A 9,234-nucleotide genomic window follows, 5' to 3' on the forward strand; every position below is an offset into this window, starting at 1 on the left:
CAGTTCCAAGGCAGAAAGAGTACTAAGTTTGTGCAGTTGCAGGGAACTGGGGCCTTCATCAGTAAAGACCAGAGTGCAGACCACAAGATCAGTGACCATACCTCTGCCAGAATCACAACACCCTGAAAACACCCAAAACTTGCAGACTCACAAAACTCGTTGTGAAAATAGCAGCATGAAAAAGTCTGAAACTTTTGTGCAGAGCCCAACTTTAACATAAAGTTAAAAGGCAAGAAATAGATTGGAAAAATGAGAAAACAACAAGAATTTGATTGTAGCTACCAAAAAAAGCTTCAAAGAAAAATTCTAATTGGATCTAAGCTCAAAAAGAATTTCTGAAAGAGTTAAAGAGATAGGAGAAGGAAAAAAAGAGGGGTAGGGGACAGAATGAGTGATTTAAAAAAGTTAGAAAAAGAAAATTAACAGCTTGGTAAAAGAGGCACAAAAATCCATTGAAGAGAATTCCTTAAAAAGCAGAAATGTCCAAAAAAAAAAAAAACCTACAAAAATTCACTGAAGAAGAGAATTCTTTAAAAAATAAACTTGCCCAAATGGGAAAAAAAAAAGCTACCAAAGCTCACTAGAGAAAATATTTCCTTAAAAATTAAAATGGGGCAGATGGAAGCTAATGACTACATGAGATAACAAGAAAAAATAAAAACAAAGTCAAAAGAATGAAGAGAAAAGAAAACATGACATTTTATCAGGAAAACAAGTGACCGAGAAAATAGATCAAGGAGAGATCATTTTAAAATTATCACACTATTTGAAAGCCATGATCAAAGAGTCTAGATATTACATCATATTTCCATGAAATTATCAAGGAAAACCAGCCTGTTATCTTAGATTTAGAGGGTCTTAGAGCCCTTGAAAGAATCCACCAAACACCTCTTGAAAGAGATATCTAAATGAAAATTTCCTGAAAATTGTAGCCAAAAAAAAAAAAAAAAGAAGAAGAAGAAAATTATAGCCAAATTTCAAAACTCTAGGTCAAAGAGAAAGAACCTCAGGCAGCCAGAAAGAAACAATCCAAATATCATGGTTTAACAGCCAGGATCACACAATTTTTAATAGTTTCCATGTTAAAGAAGCTGAGGACTTGGAATTAGGGATAATTATGGTAAGATGAAGAAGCTAGTATACCATCCAATAATCACTTATCCAACAAGACTGAGTGTACTCTTCTAGGAGGGAGAAAAACTGGTATTTAATGAAATAAGAGGATTTTCAAGCATTCCTGACAAAAAAGACCAGCACTGAATGGAAAATTTGACATTAAAACAGAAGAGTCTAAAAAAACATAAAAAAGTAACAAAAGAATAATCATAAGGAGCTCAATAAATGGGAAATTGTTTACATTCCTATAAAGGAAAATGGCACCCATAACTTGTTAAGAACTTTATCATAATTAGGACAGTTAAAAGGAGTTTACATAGACAAAGGACACAGGTATAAGTCGATTATATTAAAATGATCTCCCAAAAAACTGAAGGGGAAAAAAGAGGGATGCATTAGAAGGGAGAAAGGAGAAGTAGAATGGGAAATTTTTTTCATAAAAAAAAGATAGACAAAAAAGAAACAATGGAAGAGAAAATGGCAGGGGTTAGCAGGCAATGCTTGAAACCTCACTCTCATTAGAATTGGTTCAAAGAAGAATACATATATAGACACACACATCTATATATACATACATAGGTATATATGTACACTACACACACACACACACATATTCAGTTATATATAGAAATCTATCTTACCCAATAAGGAAACAGGAGGAGAAGGGATAAGAGAAAGTGGAAGTATTGTAAGGAAAGGAAGATTAAGTGAAGTAGTGGTTAGAAGCAAAATAGACTTGAAGAAGCAAAAGATAAGAAAGAGACAGAAGAAATAGAAAATGATAGGATGGTGGAAATACACAGTAACTCACTTCAAGGGAATGAAATGAGCAGATAGTTGAATGGATCAGAACTCAGAATCCAAGAATATATTGTTTACAAGAGACACACTTGAAACAGAAAGATATACATAGAGTTAAAATAAAGGGCTGAAGCAGAATCAATTATGCTTCAGTTAACATTTAAAAATAAAAAGGCATGGGTAGCAATCATAATCCTAAGTAAAAGAACTTAACAAAAAACAATAAACAGAGAAACTACATTTTGCTAAAAGGTACCCCAGACAATGAAATAATATCAATCAGTTTCCAGAAGGCAAAAAAAAGAGCTATCTATAGTTTAAATCACTATTGATTAGAGAAAGGAAAATCTCACACCTATCAGAAATAAAAAAATGCAACATGGATTAAGGGAAAATTAATGGAGTTGTGAACTGCTCCAACCATTCTGGAGAATAATTTGGAACTAAGCCCAAAGGGTGACAAAACTGTGCATACCTTTTGATCCAATGTACAAAAATATTTGGAGCAACTTTTTATGGTGTCAAAGAATTGAAAATCAAGGAGACGCACATCAATTGGGGAACTGAATGTCATTACATATGATTTTGGTACAGTGCTATTGTGTTATAAAAAATGACAAGGGGGGATAGTTTCAGGAAAAAAAATGACAAGAATTATAGGAACCAATACAAAGGAAAGTGAGAAGAACCATGAGAACATTACACACAGTAATAACAATGTTGTAATGATTATCAGCTGTGAAAGATTTAGTTACTCTGATAAATAGTGATGGAAAAATGGTATCCACCTCCAGAGAGAGTACTGATACACAAAGTGAAGTATAATTTTCTTTCATTTTCTTGCTTTTCAAAAAATATGGCTAATATAAAAATGTGTTTTACATGAATTCATTGTTGGCTTTGTCAATAGGGATAGGAGTGGGAGGGAAGAAAAGAATTTCAAAGTAAAAATTTAAAGAAAAAATGTTAAAAGCAAAGAAAGTGATTTTTTTTTAAATATCTGCTACTGTCTACATTTCCTAGGCCTACCTCCTTCCCATCTCCTTTATCTTTTCCTTCCTTTTCTTACCTTCCATTTATCTATCCATTTACAAGATTTTGCCTTTTTTTTTTAATAAAATGACTTAATGTTGAAAAGAAAAGTTTTTGTATTAAAAAAAAGTTCTATTAATTGATGAAACATAAGATATTGCCTCTATCATAGATGAAAATTTTGATACTAGAAAAGAATAAGATAAAGAATAAAACATGCATATGAAGAAAATTTTCTGATGGAATCCAAGCAGTGTTGAACAAAATGAACTGGAGCATAAAAATAAAAACAGCATTGTAAAAAGCATAGAATGAGTACTTCATTTATATGTGGACTATTTAATACTTTGAAAGTTCAGAGAAAACTTAAAAACTGGAAAAAGGTGAATATAAAGAAACAGTTTTAATAATGTTAAATGATATGCTATTCTATGTAGAGAAACTAGAGTTTCAGGGCATTATTATTCCATGATCATTTGCAAATAACTGTTTAAGATAGACTAAAACTAAAATGAAAGAAATTACATATTTACATACTTAAGGGTGATTTTTAAAGGTCTACTGATTTAATAGGGGAAAATGTGAGTGATTACCTTTTAAGTGAAAAGTGCATCTGAGAACAGAATGTTCTGATTTAATTCACTAAAAGTTATAGAAGACAGGAAGCCAAGGGGTTTTTATGGTAAAGAGATGCAAGAACTTGATTGGAAAGACAGATTCAGGAGTAAAGTAAAAAAACATTTTTGTCAGAGCTGTTTAAAGAGACCAGAAGCAAGAGAACTCAGCTGACTAAAATATTTCAGTTATATGATTCCTGGTCAGAGAAAGGCTCAATCTCATGGATAAATGCTTCAGTTCTAGAAACTGTTCTCTACTGCCCAGGGCTTAAGATAGGCAAAGGTTCTGATAAGCATCTGTTCCCCTTTTCACTAGGAAAGAAAAGTATAAAGGGGGAAGACAAGATTATGCAGCTGCACTGCTCACAGGAGCTGATAATGAGATTTAATTGGACAACATAGTAAGTAAATGGTGAGTAAAGTTTGCCTCCTGCAAAGAGTCCATGTTTGCTATGAACTCTGTCCTGATGGACAATGGAGCATCCAGAGGAGTGAAGACTTAGCTGGAACATTTTGCCTATACTCTTCTGTTTGACTCGACTCCTACTTCTAATCTTTGCCAAGCAGACTCCACTAAATTAGAACATGATAGCCATTACTAGGGGCTATTCACTGGATGACTGTACTGAGACTATGATTCTGCAGGCACCAATTGGCCAAAGTGGAGCCAAGTAAAGCTTCCCACCTCCTCCCTAGCACACTGGACAAACAACAAACTTAGAGGTAAATGAAAAGAACCATGCAAAACTGGACTTTAAGCATATAAAATTAGGACATTCAGATAATTTACAAGTTTCAATGTCAGGGCCAGGAAGTCAGGAAAATCCAAGTTCAAATCTGGCCTCAGATACTTACTAGCTGTGTAATCTTGGACAGAGTAGCTAGGTGGCTCAATGGATAGAGCACAGAGTCTGAAATCAGAAAGATCCAAGTTCAATCCAGCTAAAAACACTTACTGAGTGGGGGAATCCTGGGCAAGTCACATCTTGTTTGCCTTCATTCCCTAGAGAAGAAATGGCAATACTCTTCAGTATCTTTGCCTAGAAAACTCTTAAGGACAGAGTGATCCATAGGGGACACAGATAGGACCTAACAAGCATCAGAAGAGTTTGTCTTTCTGCACCATCATATTTAGCATTCTTCTGTTCAGTTTCATTCAATAGAGCAACAATTTCTTACATACCAACTATGTGCTAGATACTATACAGTTAATTTTCTGAAATAAAGACTTCAAACAGCAACAGAAAGCAACTACTGTTATTCTCTCCCAGGAAGCTGAGACTTGGGAGCAGCAGATGGCAGAGTACAGAGTCAATCTAGGGCCAAGAGTAGGGAAAACCCGAGTTCAAATTCAATTTCAAACACTTCCTAGCTGTGTGACCCTGGGCAACTTAATCTCAGTTTGTTTTGTAAAATGAGGATTAAAAATATAGAACTTTCATAAGGACAAAATGAGATAGTATTTGTGAAGCACTTGGCATGATGTCTGGCACATTATTAACACTATGTAAATGTTAGCTATTATCATTGTGTCAGAATGTGAAGCAGTTTGCAGGACTACTGAAAGGGTAGTTTATATCTTATTATTTTTATTTTCCTAATTTAATTTGTTTTAAACTTAAATATAAAAATGGGAAAAGGAAAAAAATTGCCATGTACATAACATAAGGGAAAGGTCAATATAAAACAATAAATTTTCATTTCGAGAAAATTTACATAATATACACTATACACTGTTTTTCAAAGCGGTAGGCTCCCTCTTTTTTTGGCTTCCTTGTAGATTTTTTTTTGTTCTCAGTTGAATACTTTTTATTTTATTCCCTTCTCCCCTCCCCACATGCACAGTCTCAAGAAGAAGCAAATATACATAGATATCTCAAACATACAGATACACTGATACACACACATATAAGACCAAGTCCAAGCCAGTCCATATTTTTCTAAATCAACCAGCTCATCATTTCCTACACCATAGCAATATTCCATGCCAATCACATCCTGAGAAATTTTCTATGAAAATTTTTTCCCAATTTTCTGCATTCCTTCTATTCTTGGCCAAATAGGTTTTATTTATACAAGAAAAAAAATATTTTTTAATTTAAAATTAAAAAATTTAAAATAATTAAAATTATCTATTTTATACTTCAATAATGCTCTCACCTTATAATATCAATTAAGGCTGGTATTGCTGAATCTATTTCCTTTATATCTTTTTTTCCCTGGTTTCTGAAATTCCTTATCTTTTGTTCTTCCAAATGAACTTTTTTTTCCCCTAATTCAGTAGGATAATTTTTTAGTAATTTAATTGGGGGAGGGGGTGTAGCTAGATGGCACAGAGCACTAGCCCTGAAATCAAGAGGACCTGGATACTAATCTAGTCTCAGACCCTTAACACTTCACACTTCCTAGCTGTGTGACCCGTGGGCAATTAATCCCAATTGTCTCAGAAAAAAAAAAAAAAAAAAAGTAATTTAATTGGGATAATAAGTGAATAAATAGGCAAATTGTCATTTTTAGAAATTATAATGGCTTTACCTATCCATGAACAATATTACTTCAATTATTTAGACATGATTTTATTTGTATAAAAAATGTTTTTATCATTTTACATCTTACCTTAGTTCTACTCCAAGTCTTTTGAGAGCCCAGCCAGGGGCTGAGTTCTTTCCTTATCAATAATCATCTTCTTCAGTGCAGAAGCTCCCTCTGCTCCCATTCAGCTCTAACTTTAAATCTCCAGATCTCTTGAACTTAAGATTGCCTCCAAAACTTTATGCATCCTGCTTAAGACTCCTGTTTAGTCACCTTTACTTATGAAAGAAATAAAACAGAAAGAGTTCAGGCTAGTCTGAACTCACACATTTAGGTGCTTGTTATTTGTCCTTCCTTCTGGAGTGAAGGAAAAGCACTTGTCTCTCCCAATGCACGTCTTGAAGATTCTTCTTATGTTCAAGCAAATGGCATCAGTTAATATGTTGGGTTGTTTAAAACCAGCAAGTTAAATACAAGCCAGTCACTAATTGAAATTTCCAAGCCAGACCTGGTAATGATGGATGACACATGCTGAAGCAAGGTTTCAAGTTTTAAGTCTGCATGGTTGATCTCACCTGTGCCTTCTCTATCAGTTCTCTCAGCATAGAGTCTGATCTCTAGGGTGATGGCGTAAGTGAAGTGGGGAGGTACCTGTCTATGTTGACCTAGGATGTCACCAAATAATCAGTAAGTTATCTAGGAATTCCTGGATTTGGGCACACTCAGTAAGTTCACCATTCAATGCTACTCTGGGGAGAAAGCTCACCTTCTGACTGCTGGCCAAACTCTCAAGCCAAGGAAGTAGGAAGAGGCAAGTTCCCACCTCATCCATCAGATGATTGTGGTAAGTACTATCCATCTCAATGCCTAAGTCACTTCCATTCCCTAACACCAGACTAGTGCATCTTCAGAATTCTGTAGTCAGTGTTCCTATCATGAAACGGATGAGGTCTCAAGAGACTGATGATGAATGATCAAAGCAAGTATAAAGTCTAGCAACAGGCTTTGAGATGTAGGGAGGTGTTCAATGACTACTAGTAGTGTTATTCATCCTTTTCATCTTCAATTTTTGAGTTTCTCTCTTCTCTAATGACATACATTTATTTATTTCCACTGGAAGCAGAATTACCCAACTAGAATCTATCTAGAAGATGTAGAAATAGAGGGAAGTCCATATATCACTTTTGTAGAAAGCAGTCAGAGACACTCAAGTGAATGAAACTCCCTGCCCACAAAACTGAGGAAGTTTCTCATGAAATAGGAATAATTTGTAGCTTAAAAATATGAAACTATATTGTATTTAACTTATACTTTAACATATCTAACATGTATTGGTCAACCTGCCCTCTGGGGGAAAGGGTGGAGGGAAGGAGGGGAAAAGTTGGAACAAAAGGTTTTGCAATTGTCAATGCTGAAAAATTACCCATGCATATATCTTGTAACTAAAAAGCTATAATAAAAAAATAAAAAAGAAATAAAAGTATTATAATTAAAAAAAGAATAATCACAAAAAATATAATGAAACATGTCAACTTTTTTCTTTTTAATGACCATGAACACAATAAAAAGAACTGTTCTGCTCAGATATTTTTAAATGTTGAGGAAGAGTAAAGGAAACCCTGACTTTAAAAATTGATTTAGAGTATAGAAGACTGGGGGGTCTTAATGAGCCTATAAAAGAAAATTTATTCAGTGAAGTTTTAAATAAAAGACAAGTTACTTCGGGGTAAGATCAGGAATCAGATAGCATAGGGATCAGTTTCTAGATGGGGAAAAAAGGTGGTTCAGAGGTTGTGTTCAAGTGTGAAGAATGACCATTATCTTTTTCTTTCCTTCTTTCATTTTGTTTTACTTTCTTCTTTGAGGAAGAAAAGCCATAAAAGCATAAACTGAATTGAGCAGCTTACAATTGAAAAAGCAAGACACAGCCTTTCCTAAAAGCAATAAGATGACAAAAGAAATCTCAGTTCATTTGATGCACAGTTCTTATGTGGGAATGTACTCTTTAATCTTAGCTTTTTTTTGGGAGAAAATTTGGTCTTTACAACAGATTCCACGTATATACTGAAACAAATGTTTCATTCTGCTCTTCCAAAGAGGTCTTTTAACAAGATGGTTTAAAACACATATTTTCTCATAGAAACAACAAAATTAAGGGATCAATTTCTGACAGGGCTTCAATATCAAATAAATCTTAGCTATAATCAATTTACTTATATACCTCAATTCTGTTAAGAGATCAGATCAAAGGCTGAATGAAAGATCTTTGGATAAAGAAATCACAAAGACTAAAGCTGGGGATTTTGTGTATGTTTCTCAATACTTGAAGCACTACAGAAATTAGAACTAGAATGAATATTGCCCCAGATTACAGATTTTAAGAAAAAGTTTATTGTGACTAGTCCACTGTTATCTACTTAAACTTTAATAAGAAAACTTAAAAATTATTTTAACCAGTGATTAGTAACAGTAAAATAGTGGAAGACTATTTAAGTTGTATTGAAGTGTTTATAATCCTTTACATATTGCTCTGTAGAGTATCCTTTTGCTTGTAATTATTTGAATCATAAGTTATGTATTTTAGGTATTAAGATTTTATAGAAAAATCATTATTGACTTAGTAATATGTTAATCTGTTCTTCTATTCACACTGAAAAAAAACTTAGCCACATGCAGCCCATGTAGCTACATACAGCAGTGCTAATTAAGTAGCAGCCATGGAAATTGCAGTTTTAATGACTCAAAATGACTACAATCCTATCTAGATTGGATAGGTAGGATGATACTGAAGTTGCAAGCACGGAAGGATGATGGTACATATGCTCAACAGTTAATAGGGAAATTTGGAAAGGAAAGCGTTAGGGGTGGGGAGAAAGAGAAAACAATTTTATTTTGGGCATGTTGAGTCTGAGATGCCTATGGGACATGTAACTGAGATTTCCAAAAGGCAGTTAGTAATACTGATCTGGAGCTAAAGAGACAGACTGGAGCTGGAAACCCATTATCAAGCAGAAGTCATCCTTAAAAAAGACAATTCAATTCAAGAGATATTTATGAAGTGCCTACCATATGCAAGGGATAAGTTAGGCATTATTAGCATAAGAACCAAAAGCTGAAAGTTTCTATATTCAAGGAG

Source organism: Antechinus flavipes, chromosome 6 (genome assembly GCF_016432865.1).
Source record: "Antechinus flavipes isolate AdamAnt ecotype Samford, QLD, Australia chromosome 6, AdamAnt_v2, whole genome shotgun sequence".
Lineage (NCBI taxonomy): Eukaryota > Metazoa > Chordata > Mammalia > Dasyuromorphia > Dasyuridae > Antechinus > Antechinus flavipes.